This window comes from Oncorhynchus masou, chromosome 5 (genome assembly GCF_036934945.1).
Source record: "Oncorhynchus masou masou isolate Uvic2021 chromosome 5, UVic_Omas_1.1, whole genome shotgun sequence".
Taxonomy (NCBI): Eukaryota; Metazoa; Chordata; class Actinopteri; order Salmoniformes; family Salmonidae; genus Oncorhynchus; species Oncorhynchus masou.
The window spans coordinates 32762100-32777938 of NC_088216.1; the positions used below are offsets into that span (position 1 = coordinate 32762100).

At 41.4% G+C, this 15839-nt stretch overlaps 1 protein-coding gene across 2 annotated transcripts in view; it reads left to right on the forward strand.

Moving 5' to 3' along the window:
• LOC135539450 (son of sevenless homolog 1-like) overlaps nt 1-15839 on the forward strand; it is a 72221-nt gene that overhangs the window by 35964 nt on the left and 20418 nt on the right. The window lies entirely within an intron of this gene.

The following is a 15839-nucleotide window of genomic DNA, read 5'->3' on the forward strand; positions in this document are numbered from 1 at the left end:
TACTTTGTGCAGACAGATTATTTCACTTATAATTCATTGTTTCACAATTCCAGTGGGTCAGAAGTTTAGATACACTAAGTTGACTGTGCCTTTAAACAGCTTGGAAAATTCCAGACAATGATGTCATGGCTTTAGAAGCTTCTGATAGACTAATTGACATAATTTGAGTCAATTGGAGGTGTACCTGTGGATGTATTTCAAGGCCTACCTTCAAACTCAGTGCCTCTTTGCTTGACATCATGGGAAAATCAAAATAAATCAGCCAAGACCTCAGAAAAAGAATTGTAGACCTCCACAAGTCTGGTTCATTCTTGGGAGCAATTTCCAAATGCCTGAAGGTACCATGTTCATCTGTACAAACAATAGTATGCAAGTGTAAACACCATGGGACCACGCAGCCATCACACCGCTCAGGAAGGAGACGCGTTCTGTCTCCTAGAGATGAACGTACTTTGGTGCGAGAAGTGCTATATCGACATAACCTGAAAGGCCACTCAGCAAGGAAGAAGCCACTGCTCCAAAAATGCCATTAAAAAAGCCAGACTACTGTTTGCAACTGCACATGGGGACAAAGATCATACCTTTTGAAGAAATGTCCTGTGGTCTGGTGAAATAAAAATAGAACTGTTTGGCCATAATGACCATTGTTATGTTTGCAGGAAAAATGGGGAGGCTTGCAAGCTGAAGAACACCATCCCAACCGTGAAGCACAGGGGTGGCAGCATCATGTTGTGGGGGTGCTTTGCTGTAGGAGGGATTTGTGCACTTCACAAAATAGATGGCATCATGAGGCATAAATCATTCTCTCTACTATTATTCTGACATTTCACATTCTTAAAATAAAGTGGTGATCCTAACTGACCTAAGACAGGGAATTTTTACTAGGATGAAATGTCAGGAATTGTGAAAAAACTGTGTTTAACTTTATTTGGCTAAGGTGTATGTAAACTTTGACTTCAACTGCATTTATCTAAAAGTTGGCATATTTATGACATTTTGGGCTTACCCAGCCCTCCTTAAAGACTCCATAATGCTTAACTTCATGTGACGAGCAATCCCGTATCCGGGATCCTGTTTATAGCCTCAAGCTCATTAGCATAACGCAACGTTAACTATTCATGAAAATCGCAAATGAAATATATTTGCTCTCAAGCTTAGACTTTTGTTAACAACACTCATCTCAGATTTTCAAAATATGCTATTGAACTATAGCTAAACAAGCATTTGTGTAAGAGTATTGATAGCCTAGCATAGCTATAAGCCTAGAATTCAGCCGGCAACATTTTCACAAAAACAAGAAAAGCATTCAAATAAAATAATTTACCTTTGAAGAACTTCGGATGTTTTCAATGAGGAGACTCTCAGTTAGATAGCAAATGTTCAGTTTTTCAAAAAATATTATTTGTGTAGGACAAATCGCTCCGTTTTATTCACGTTTGGCTACGAAAAAAACCTGTGTCCAGTTATAGCCTCAAGCTCATTAGCATAACGCAACGTTAACTATTCATAAAAATTGCAAATGAAATGAAATAAATATGCTAGCTCTCAAGCTTAGCCTTTTCTTAACAACACTGTCATCTCAGATTTTCAACCATAGCAAAACAAGCATTTGTGTAAGAGTATTGATAGCTAGCGTAGCATTTAGCGGGCAACATTTTCACAAAAACCAGAAAACCATTCAAATAAAATAATTTACCTTTGAAGAACTTCGGATGTTTTCAATGAGGAGACTCTCAGTTAGATAGCAAATGTTCAGTTTTTCCTGAAAGATTCTTTGTGTAGGAGAAATCACTCCGTTTTGTACATCACGTTTTGCTACCAAAACAAAACGAAAATTCAGTCACCAAAACGCCAAACTTTTTTCCAAATTAACTCCATAATATCGACTGAAACATGGCAAACGTTGTTTAGAATCAATCCTCACGGTGTTTTTCACATATCTCTTCATTGATATATCGTTCGTGGAAGTCTGCTTTCTCCTCTCAATCACATGGAAAAATACTTGCAGCTGAAGTTTACGCACCAATTTTGATGCAGGACACCGGGCGGACACCTGGTAAATGTGGTCTCTTATGGTCAATCTTCCAATGATATGCCTACAAATACGTCACAATGCTGCAGACACCTTGGGGAAACGGCAGAAATTGTAGGCTCGTTCAGGGCGCATTCACAGCCATATAAGGAGACATTGGAAAACAGCGCTTCAAAAATGTTGCTCATTTCCTGTTTGAAGCTTAATCTTGGTTTCGCCTGTAGCATCAGTTCTGTGGCACTCACAGATAATATCTTTGCAGTTTTGGAAACGTCAGTGTTTTCTTTCCAAAGCTGTCAATTATATGCATAGTCGAGCATTTCGTGACAAAATATCTTGTTTAAAACGGGAACGTTTTTTTATCCAAAAATGAAATACTGCCCCTAGAGTTCCAAGAGGTTAATCTGTAGGTGCTAAAAAGCAGAAATTGTCGTATGAAGCTTTACCACTTGTTCTGTAATATGAAGAGTTTGATTTAAAAATATATTTTTTAGAGTTTATTGAAAATATAAAATTTTTGATTTGGCAAATGTTTCAATATATTCTGGAACATAATATGCTCTACAGGCATATCAAAGCTCCAGAGTGGGGATCTCTGCTAGTTTTAAAGTTATGGTCCATTTTATACAGAGAAATTGGCGTAGTTGGCAATGTAACCAATCACAGCCCTCCTTTTACTTGTATCCTGCATATCACCAGCAGAGGGTGACCATTTTGAATACATTTTCACGTTTACTGTTGGTAATGCTTACAAATTGGATCATGACACTAAGAGTAGCAGAGATCCCATCTGGAACTTTGATATGCCTGTAGAGTAGGCTATATCATGTTCAAATATATATAATATATATAAATATATATTTTTTTAAATGCCAAATAAAAAATGTCTTAATGTTTATTTTTCTATATTCGTAAATATGTGATTGAAACCAAATTACTACTCATATTACAGAGCGAGCAATACAACTTCATGACATCAACGTTTGCTTAGTAGCACCTACAGATGAAACACTATGGTGTTTTAAAGGCGGCCTCGATAAGGCTAAAATGTCAAAATATGCCAACTTGTATTAATTCTTTCTCAATTATGCTTTTAGATACAATTGACATTTGTATGTCAACAATCCTTCAACCTAAGGACTGTTCTATGGATTATATTTTGTGAAAATTCAGTAAATCATGGTCATTCTTTGTCTGGGTTTCGTGAGAAGTTACTCTTTAGAAAGGCTGAATGACCCAGCATGCATAGTAGTTCTTAGACCATGGGGTCTGTATTCTTCTCTACGGACGGGTGCCATTCTACTTAACCAGATACAAGGCTGCGTGCGATTGGACCAATAAGCTCTTCATTAATTAAAAGTAATGACGTCGTTTTGGGGAAATAAATCACCAAATTCAATCGCTCAAAGTCCAAGTGGATGTGGGCTCTGGTAATCCGGGGAGCAAAACATTTAGGCCAATCACTTCTGAATTTGGTCTGTTTCTATGCATTGTTATTCAATGTCATGCAACCATACAGGTGTTGTATAAAATCTTCTTAAAGACACAAGTTTTCCTTTGTTTAGCACAGAATCCTTTCTGAACTCTTACACATACGTTTGGGTTTTGTCTCTGCAAGTCTAGAGCAGTGTTTCTCAACTGTGGTCCATGAGTACCCCCAAACTGTACACTTTTGTTGAAGCACGCCTGATTCAACTCACCCAAGTGCTTGATGATTAGTTGATGAAGGTGTGCTTGTTCTGTGCTACACCAAACCTGGGTGCTGTGGGGAGTATTGAAAGACTGGAGTTGAAAAACACTGGTCCAAGGTTATTCCAGCACAATACAAAGCCAGGAGAGAACATTCCTCTCATGGGTGGACTGTCCAGCTCACACCCCTGTGTAAACTTCCTCCCCCGAATAAAGAGTAGGGTGTAAATATAGGCCACTATTTTCCTTTTTAGTTTCCAACAGTCTGTGTGCCACTGATTTCAAATAAGCCAAGGGAAACAAGCCTTTTGAGGAAAAGTGTGTCTGTGTGGCCACGGTAATTTGAAAAGGGGAAAAAGGTGCTTCCTGTGCGATGCACCTCGTGCCTGGACACACACCCTACTCCCACCCAGGAGACAGCAGGGCAGGGACAACACACACTTTCTCTCTTATCTCTCTGTCCTGACTATCTGCATTACAATTTGCATGGAACTATGCTTCTCTTTTGCCATAAATTGTAATCAAGAATCCATGTAGTCCATGAGCCAGGAGGGTCGGTCGGGCTCACTTGGGACAACGATGTCTCTTAGTGATTTTTTTTTTGAAGGTCTATGTCCCTAGAGTTGGAAAATGGGTGATAGCAGTGCAGCAATGGTAGCTTTCTGCGTGTTGTCTTTCATCCCTCCGTCCCATCTATTTTTTCCCATTGGGATTTTACCCTATGACAAACAATATCACTATACAACAAGTTATTGCTCACTTATTGCTCCAAAAATATTTGGTTTTAAATGTACTTAAGTATCAAAAGTAAACTGAACTGCTAAAATGTATTTAAATATCAAAAGGAGAAGTATAAACCAACCATCAAAAATTCCTTATATTAAGCAAACCAGACGGCACAATTGTTATTAGTTTTTATATTTCTTTATTGACGGATAGCCAGGGCACACTCCAGCACTGGCATAATTTCCAAATGACGCATTTGTGTTTAGTGTGTCCACCAGATCAGAGGCAGTAGGAATGACCAGGGATGTTCTCTTGATGTGTGTGAATTGGATCATTTTCCTGTCAAAATGTAACAAGTACTTATGGGTGTCAGGGAAAATTTATGGATAGTAAAGTACAGATGCACTAAAGTACTACTTAAGTAATTTAAGTATTTATACTTAAGTACTTTACACCACTGCATATCCGAATGACCTGTAAGCCATTAAAAAGGAAACCCTGATATATTTTAAACTTTGACAAGTGGTTCTTTCATGACCTTTCAAATGATATATAAAACAGTGCATTTGAAAAGTATTCAGACCCCTTGACTTTTTCCACATTTTGTTACGTTACAACCTTATTCTAAAATTGATTAAATAGTTTTTTTCGCCTCTTCAATCTACACACAGTACCCCATAATGACAAAGCAATGTTTGCAAATATATATAAAAATACATTTAAAAAAATATCACATTTACATAAGTATTCAGACCCTTTACTCAGTACTTTGCTGAATCACTTTTGGCAGCGATTACAACCAGTCTTCTTGGGTATGACGCTAAAAGCTTGGGACACCTGTATTTTGGGAGTTTCTCCCATACTCCTCTGCAGATCCTCTCAAGCTCTTGTCAGGTTGGATGGTGAGTGTCGCTGCACAGCTACTTTCAGGTCTCTCCAGAGATTTTCGATCGGGTTCAAGTCCGGGCTCTGTCTGGGCCACTCAAGGACATTCAAAGACCTGTCCCAAAACCACTCCTGTGTTGTCTTGGCTGTGTGCTTTGGGTCGTTGGCCTGTTGGAAGGTGAACCTTCACCCAAGTCTGAGGTCCTGAGCAGGTTTTCATCAAGGATGGTCTGAGTCCTTCATGGTCTGAGAGTACTTTAGGTGCCTTTTGGCAAACTCCAAGCAGGCTGTCGTGCCTTTTACTGATGAGTGGCTTTCGCCTGGCCACTCTACCATAAAGGCCAGATTGGTGGAGTGCTGCAGAGATGGTTGTCCTTCTGGAAGGTTCTCCCATCATCACAGAGGAACTCTCGAGCTCTGTCAGAGTGACTCGGGTTCTTGATCACATCACTGACCAAGGCCCTTCTCCCCGATTGCTCAGTTTGGCCATGCAGCCAACTCTAGGAAGAGTCTTGGTAGTTCCAAACGTCTTCCATTTAAGAACGATTGAGGCCAGTGTGTTCTTGGGGACCTTCAATGCTGCAGAAAGGTTTTGGTACCCTTCCCCAGATCTGTGCCTTGACACCATCCTGTCTCTGAGCTCTACAAACAATCCCTTTTGACCTCATGGCTTGGTTTTGCTCTGACATGCATAGTCAACTGTGAGACCTTGTATAGACAGTTCTGTACCTTTCCAAATCATGTCCAATCAATTGAATTTACCACAGGGGGACTCCAATCAAGTTGTAGAAACATCTCAAGGATGATCAATGGAAACAGGATTCACCTGAGCTCAATTTCGAGTCTCATAGCAAAGGGTCTGAGTACTTATGTAAATAAGATATTTGTTTTTTATTTGTAATACGTTTGCTAACATTTCTAAACTGTTTTCGTTTTGTCATTATAGGTTATTGTGTGTAGATTGATAAGCAATTTTTATTTAATCCATTTTAGAGTAAGGCTGTAACGTAATAAAATGTAGAAAAGTCGAGGGGTCTGAATACTTTATCGTGAGTGTGAGAGGAACCATTTGCTGACATGCACAAACATTTATACTGACTCTACACACACTCGCATACAATCATCATGTAGGCTGCTACTCTGTTTATTATATCCCGATGGCTAGTTACTTTACCCCTATACATATTTACAGTACGAGTCCAAAATTTGGACACCTACTCATTCAAGGGTTTTTATTTTTCTATATTTTCTACATTGAATAATAGTGAAAGCATCAACACTATGAAATTACACATATGGAATCATTTAGTAACCAAAGAAGGCTTAAACAAATCTAAATATATTTTCTATTTGATATTCTTCAAAGTAGCCACCCTTTGCATTTATGACAGTTTTGCGCACATTTGGCATTCTCTCAACCAGCTTCACCTGGAATGCTTTTCCAACAGTCTTGAAGGAGTTCCCACATATGCTGAGCACTTGTTGGCTGCTTTTCCTTCACTCTGCGGTACAACTCATCCCAAACCATCTAAATTGGGTTGAGGTCAGGGGATTGTTGAGGCCAGGTCATCTCTCTCATCATCACTCAATACCTAGGTTTACCTCCACTGTATTCACATCCTACCATACCTTTGTCTGTACATTATACCTTGAAGCTATTTTATCGCCCCCAGAAACCTCCTCTTACTCTCTGTTCCGGATGTTCTAGACGACCAATTCTCATAGTTTTTAGCCGTCCCCTTATCCAACTCCTCCTCTGTTCCTCTGGTGATGTAGAGGGGAGTCCAGGCCCTGCAGTGCCTAGCTCCACTCTCTTTTATGACTTCAAAACCGTAATAACCTTGGTTTCATGCATGTTAACATTAGAAGCCTCCTTCCTAAGTTTGTTTTATTCACTGCTTTAGCACACTCTGCCAACCCGAATGTTCTAGCCGTGTCTGAATCCTGGCTTAGGAAGACCACCAAAAACTCAATCTTCATCCCTAACTACAACATTTTCAGACAAGATAGAACGGCCAAAGGGGGCGGTGTTGCAATCTACTGCAAAGATAGCCTGCAGAGTTCTGTCTTATCCAGGTCTGTACCCAAACAATTTGAACTTCTACTTTTAAAAATCCACCTCTCTAAATACAAGTCTCTCACCTTTGCCTCCTGCTATAGACCACCCTCTGCCCCCAGCTGTGCTCTGTACACCGTATGTGAACTGATTGCCCCCCATCTATCTTCAGAGCTCGTGCTGCTAGGCGACCTAAACTGGAACATGCTTAATACCCCAGCCATCCTACAATCTAAGCTTGATGCCCTCAATCTCACACAAATGATCAATGAACCTACCAGGTACCACCCCAAAGCCATAAACACTGGCACCCTCATAGATATCATCCTAACCAACTTGCCCTCTAAATACACCTCTGCGGTTTTCAACCAAGATCTCAGCGATCACTGCCTCATTGCCTGCATCCGTAATGGGTCAGCGGTCAAACGACCTCCACTCATCACTGTCATACGCTCCCTGAAACACTTCAGCGAGCAGGCCTTTCTAATCGACCTGGCCGGGGTATCCTGGAAGGATATTGATCTCATCCCGAGGATGCCTGTTTTGTTTTTTTAAAGGCCTTCCTCACCATCTTAAATAAGCATGCCCCATTCAAGAAATTTAGAACCAGGAACAGATATAGCCCTTGGTTCTCTCCAGACCTGACTGCCCTTAACCAACACAAAAACATCCTATGGCGTTCTGCATTAGCATCGAACAGCCCCGTGATATGCCACTTTTCAGGGAAGCTAGAAACCAATATACACAGGCAGTTAGAAAAGCCAAGGCTAGCTTTTTCAAAGTTAGAACCAGGAACAGATATAGCCCTTGGTTCTCTCCAGACCTGACTGCCCTTAACCAACACAAAAAAAAGAAAAGCCAAGGCTAGCTTTTTCAAGCAGAAATTTGCTTCCTGAAACACAAACTCAAAAAGGTTCTGGGACACTAAAGTCCATGGAGAATAAGACCACCTCCTCCCAGCTGCCCACAGCACTGAAGATAGGAAACACTGTCACCACCGATAAATCCAAAATAATTGAGAATTTCAGTAAGCATTTTTCTACGGCTGGCCATGCTTTCCACCTGCCTACCCCTACCCCGGTCAACAGCACTGCACCCCCCACAGCAACTTGCCCAAGCCTTCCCCAATTCTCCTTCTCCCAAATCCAGTCAGCCGATGTTCTGAAAGAGCTGCAAAATCTGGACCCCTACAAATCAGCTGGGCTAGACAATCTGGATCCTTTCTTTCTAAAATTATCTGCTGAAATTGTTGGCACCCCTATTACTAGCCTGTTCAACCTCTCGTGAGATTCCCAAAGATTGGAAAGCAGCTGCGGTCATCTCCCTCTTCAAAGGGGGGACACTCTTGACCCAAACTGCTACAGACCAATATCTATCCTACCCTGCCTTTCTAAGGTCTTCGAAAGCCAAGTCAACAAACAGATTACCGACCATTTCGAATCCCACCAAACCTTCTCTGCTATGCAGTCTGGTTTCAGAGCTGGTCATGGGTGCACCTCAGCCACGCTCAAGGTCTTAAACGATATCTTAACCGCCATCGATAAAAAACAATACTGTGCAGTCGTATTCATTGACCTGGCCAAGGCTTTCACCACATCCCCATCGGCAGACTCGATAGCCTTGGTTTCTCAAATGATTGCCTCGCCTGGTTCACCAACCACTTCTCTGATAGAGTTCAGTATGTCAAATTGGAGGGCCTGTTGTCCTGGCCTCTGGCAGTCTCTATGGGGGTGCCACAGGGTTCAATTATTGGACCGACTCTCTTCTCTGTATACATCAATGATGTCGCTCTTGCGGCTGGTGATTCTCTGATCCACCTCTACACAGACGACACCATTCTGTATACTTTTGGCCCTTCTTCGGACACTGTGTTAACCCTCCAGACGAGCTTCAATGCCATACAACTCTCCTCCATGGCCTCCAATTGCTCTTAAATACAAGTAAAACTAAATGCATGCTCTTCAACCGATCGCTGCCTGCACCTGCCCGCCCGTCCAACATCACTACTCTGGACGGTTCTGACTTAGAATATGTTGGTAACTTCAAATACCTAGGTGTCTGGTTAGACTGTAAACTCTCCTTCCAGACTCAAATCAAACATCTCCAATCCAAAGTTAAATCTAGAATTGGCTTCTTATTTCGCAAAAAAGCATCCTTCACTCACGCTGCCAAACATACCCTTGTAAAACTGACCATCCTACCAATCCTCGACTTCCGCGATGTCATTTACAAAATAGCCTCCAATACCCTACTCAATAAATTGGATGCAGTCTATCACAGTGCCATCTGTTTTGTCACCAAAGCCCCATATACTACCCACCACTGCGACCTGTACGCCCTCGTTGGCTGGCCCTCGCTTCATACTCGTCGCCAAACCCACTGGCTCCAGGTCATCTACAAGACTCTGCTAGGTAAAGTCCCCCCTTATCTCAGCTCACTGGTCACCATAGCAGCACCCACCTGTAGCACGCGCTCCAGCAGGTATATCTCTCTGGTCACCCCAAAACCAATTCTTCCTTTGGAAAGAACTACAAAAATCTCTGAAACTGGAAACACTTCTCCCTCACCAGCTTTAAACACCAGCTGTCAGAGCAGCTCACAGATTACTGCACCTGTACATAGCCCATCTATAATTTAGCACAAACAACTACCTCTCCCCCTACTGTTATTTATTGATTTATTTTGCTCCTTTGCACCCCATTATTTCTATCTCTACTTTGCACATTCTTCCACTGCAAATATACCATTCCAGTGTTTTACTTGCTATATTGTATTTACTTCGCCACCATGGCCTTTTTTTGCCTTTACCTCCCTTATCTCACCTCATTTGCTCACATTGTATATAGACTTGTTTTTTCTACTGTTTTATTGACTGTGTGTGTGTTTTACTCCATGTGTAACTCTGTTGTATGTGCTGAACTGCTTTGCTTTATCTTGGCCAGGTCGCAATTGTAAATGAGAACTTGTTCTGAACTTGCCTACCTGGTTAAATAAAGGTGAAATAAATAAATAAATCTGATGCAGCACTCCATCACTCTCCTTGGTCAAATAGCCCTTACTCAACCTGGAGGTGTTTTGGGTCATTGTCCTGTTGAAAAACAAATCATAGTCCCACTAAGCGCAAACCAGATGGTATGGTTTAATGCTGCAGAATTCTGTGGTAGCCATGCTGGTTAAGTGTGCCTCTAAATAAATCACAGACCATGTCACCAGCAAAGCACCATCACACCACCACCTCCATGCTTCACGGTGGGAACCACACATGCGGCGTTCATCCGTTCACATACTCTGCGTTCCACAAAGACACGGCAGTTGGAACCAAAAATATCACATTTGGACTCACCAGACCAAAGGACAAATTTCCACCCGTCTAATGTCCATTGCTCGTGTTTCTTGGCCTAAGCAAGTCTCTTCTTATTATTGGTGTCCTTTTAGTAGTGGTTTCTTTGCAGCAATTTGACCATGAACGCCTGATTTCACGTAGTCTCCTCTGAACAACTAATGTTTGTCTGTTACTTAAACTCTGCAGCACAAATAAATGCTTCAATCTGAGGTGCAGTTAACTTCAATGAACTTATCCTCTGCAGCAGAGGTCTTCCTTTCCTGTGGCAGTCGTCATGAGAGCCAGTTTCATCATAGCGCTTGATGTTTTTTGCGACTGCACTTGAAGAAACTTTCAAAGTTCTTGAAATATTCCATATTGACTGACCTTCGTGTCTTAAAGTATTGGACTGTTGTTTCTCTTTGCTTATTTGAGCTGTTCTTGCCATAGTATGGAATTGGTGCACGATGTCTAATATTAAAGAAGTCTCAACGTATTGCTCGCCTAAGATAGAGTACCTTATGATAAGCTATAGACAACACTATCTACCAAGAGAGTTCTCATCTATATTATTTGTAGCCGTCTATTTACCACCACAGACCGATGCTGGCACTAAGACCTCACTCATCCAACTCTATAAGGCCATAAGCAAACAAGAAAATGTTCATCCAGAATTGGCGCCTCTGGTAGCCAGGGACTTTAATGCAGTCAAACGTAAATCACTTTCAACAGATTTTTACCAGCATGTCACATGTGCTACCAGAGGGGGAAAAAAACTCTTGACCACCTTTACTCCACACACACAGATGCAAACAAAGCTCTCCCCCGCCCTCCATTGGGCAAATCTGACCATGATTCTATCCTTTTTGATTGCTGCTTAAAAACAAAAACTAAAGCAGGGAGTACCACTGACTCGCTCAATACGGAAGTGGTCAGATGACGCGGATGCTACGCTACAGGGTTGTTTTGCTAGCACAGACTGGAATATGTTTTAGGATTCATCCAATGGCATTGAGGAGTATACCACCTCAGTCATTGGCTTCATCAATAAGTGCATCGACGACGTTATCCCCACAGTGACCGTACGTACATATACCAACCAGAAGCCATGGATTACAGGCAACATCCGCATCGAGCTAAAGGCTAGAGCTGCCACTTTCAAGGAGCGGGACACTAATCTGGACACTTACAAGAAATCTCGCTATGCCCTCAGACGACCCATCAAACAAGCAAAGCGTCAATACAGGATTAAGATTGAATCCTACTACACCGTCTCTGATGCTCGTCGGATGTGACAGGGCTTGAAAACTATTTCGGACAACAAAGGGAAACCCAGACACGAGCTGCCCAGTCACGCGAGCCTACCAGACAAGCTAAATGCCTTTTATGCTCTCTTCAAGGCAAGCAACACTGAAGCATGCACGAGAGCACCAGCTGTTATGGATCTGTGTGATAACGCTCTCGGCAGCCGACAGATCCACAGATGACGCAATCTCAATCGCACTCCGCACTGCCCTTTCCCACCTGGACATAAGGAACACCTATGTCAGAATGCTGTTCAATGTCTACAGCTCAGCATTCAACAACATAATGCCCACAAAGCTCATCACTAAGCTAAGGACTCTGGGACTAAACGCATCCCTCTGCAACTGGATCCTGGACTTTGACGAGCCACCCCAGGTGGTAAGGGTGTCAACAACACATCTGCTTCTCTGATCCTCAACACTGGAGCCACAAAGGGGTGTGTACTTAATCCCCTCCTTTACTCACTGTTCCCCCACTACTGTGTGGACAAACACGACTCCAAAACCATCATTAAGTTTGCTGACGACACAACAGTGGTAGGCCTGATCACCGACAACGATGACACACCCTATATGGAGGTCAGGAGGTCAGAGACCTGGCAGTGTGGTACCAGGATAACAACCTCTCCCTCAATGTGAGCAACTCAATGGAGCTGGTCGTGGACTACAGGAAAAGGCGGGCCAAACAGGCCCCCATTAACATCAGCCCCACAAGTCTTGTGTAGACCTTCACAAGTCTGGTTCATTCTTGGGAGCAATTTCCAAATGCCTGAAGGTACCACGTCCATCTGTACAAACAATAGTACGCAAGTATAAACACCATGGGACCACACAGCCGTCGTACCGCTCAATCTCCTAGAGATGAACGTACTTTGGTGCGAAAAGTGCAAATCAATCCCAGAACAACAGCAAAGGAGCGTGTGAAGATGCTGGAGGAAACGGGTACAAAAGTATCTATATCCACAGTAAGACGAGACCTATATCGACATAACCTGAATGGCCGCTCAGCAAGGAAAAAGCCACTGCTCCAAAACCGCCATAAAAAAGCAAGACTACAGTTTGCAACTGCACATGGGGACAAATATCGTACTTTTTGGAGAACTGTTCTCTGGTCTGATGAAACAAAAATAGAATTGTTTGACCATAATGTCGGCATGACAAGGGATGAAAAATATGTGGATATATTGAAGCAACATCTCAAGACATCAGTCAGGAAGTTAAAGCTTGGTCGCAAATGGGTCTTCCAAATGAACAATGACCCCAAGCACACTTCCAAAGTTGTGGCAAAATCGCTTAAGAACAACAAAGTCAAAGTATTGGAGTGACCATCACAAAGCCCTGACCTCAATCCTATAGAACATTTGTGGGCAGAACTGAAAAAGTGTGTGCGAACAAGGAGGCCTACAAACCTGACTCAGTTACAGCAGCTCTGTCAGGAGGAATGGGCCACAATTCACCCAACTTATTGTGAGAGGCTTGTGGAAGGCTACCTGAAACGTTTTAGCCCAGTTTAACAATTTAAAGGCAATGCTACCAAATACTAATTGAATGTACGTCAAAAGAAATAAAAGCTGAAATAAATCATTCTCTCTGCTATTATTCTGACATTTCACATTCTTAAAATAAAGTGGTGATCCTAACTTGACCTAAGAAAGGGAATTTTTACTAGGATGAAATTGTGAAACTGAATTGTGAAACTGAGTTTAAATGTATTTGGCTAAGGTATATGTAAACTTCCAACTTCAACTGTACATGTACAAATTACCTCAACTAACTTTTACCCCCGCACTCTGACTTGGTACTGGTACCCCCTGTATTTATAGCCTTGTTATTGTGTTACTTTATTTTTTTTACTTAAACCTCTTGGAACTACCCATCCCGGATCCGGGAGAATTGTCATCAACTCCACTAATTAGCATAGCGCAACGGTCAAAAAATATTACTAGAAAATATTCATATTCATGAAATCACTAGTGAAACACAGCTTAGCCTTTTGTTAATCACCCTGTCATCTCAGATTTTGAAATTATGCTTTACAGCCAAAGCAAGACAAGCGTTTGTGTAAGTTTATTGATAGCCTAGCATAGCATTATGTTCAGCTTGCAGCAGGAAGCTTGGTCACGAAAATCAGAAAAGCAATCAAATGAACCGTTTACCTTTTGATGTTTTCACTCACGAGACTCCCAGTTAGACAGCAAATGTTCCTTTTTTTCCATAAAGATTATTTTTATAGCCGAAATACTTCCGTTTGTTGGTCACGTTATGAAATTTACCGGAAATAGCGGTCACGACAACGGCGGGGGGAAAAATCCCAAATTATATCCATAATATCGACAGAAACATGGCAAATGTTTTTTATAATCCATCCTCAAGGTGTTTTTCAAATATCTATTCGATAATATATCAACAGGGACAATTGGCTTTTCAGTAGGAGCGAGAGGAAAAATGACTACCTCTGTCTTTTACGCACGAATCACTCTGAGAGCCCTCAGCTGGCCACTTACGCAATGTCGTCGTTTACGCTCATTCTTCAACATAAAGGCGTGAAATTACGTCAAAATGCTGTAGACACCTTAGGGAATACGTAGAAAAAGGAATCTGGTTGATATCCCTTTCAATTGCCAAAAGTGGTGCATAGGAACACAACGGTTTCAAAATAAGAGGCACTTCCTGATTGGATTTTCCTCAGGGTTTCGCCTGCATTATCAGTTATGTTATACTCACAGACAATATTTTGACAGTTTTGGAAACTTTAGTGTTTTCTATCCTAAGCTGTCAATTATATGCATATTCTAGCATCTGGTCCTGAGAAATAGGCGGTTTACTTGGGGAATGTTATTTTTCCAAAAATAAAAATAGTGCCCCCTAGTTTCAAGAGGTTAAGAAAATGTTTACCAAATTAACTAAACTCGTCTTGAACTGCACTGTTGGTTAAGGGCTTGTACGTAAGCATTTCACGATAGTCTCCACTTGTTGTATTCGGCGCATGTGACAGTTTGATTTGATTCTGCATTTTACCAAATAGGGCTATCTTCTGTATACCACCCCTACTTTGTCACAACACAACTGATTGGCTCAAATGCATTAAGAAGGAAAGCAATTCCACAAGGAAACTTTTATCAAGGAACACCTGTTAGTTGACATGCATTCCAGGTGACTACCTCATGAAGCTGGTTGAGAGAATGCCAAGAGTGTGCAAAGCTGTCGTCAAGGCAAAGGGTGGCTACTTTGAAGAAACTCATAAAATATATTTTGATTTGTTTAACACTTTTGGTGACAACATGATTCCATATGTTATTTCATTGTTTTGATGTCGTCACTATTCTACAATATAGAAAATAGTAAAAATAAAGAAAAACCCTTGAATGAGTAGGTGTCCACACTTTTTATGTGTGTGTGTGTGTGTGTGTGTGTGTGTGTGTGTGTGTGAGAAATAAGTTACAAAAAAGGTTTGGGATGGTAAAATGTGTTCAGTGTAAACTTGAATGATTAAATCCAGATATAACGTATGTAGAAAAGATAATGGAGCTGTATTTCTTTTTTAAATAAGATCTTCTTCGAGAACTAACAACCACCAGAATAGAAACTAAACTGTCAGTGAGAATCTAAAATGTATTTTGTTTTAAAGTTTGAGTCTCTCCGATAGCATAAGAACACAACATAAGCCAAGGCAAAAAAATTGTAAAATTGCAGGAAGTTAACTTTAAAGTAACTGCCCAGTGAAAATCTAACTTTTTATAAGTACATATTCTGTTGAGTCATACCCAAGTAATGTTGTTGACTTGTCCTACAGTATACTTGTATGTGTGGCCAAAGCCTAGGAGA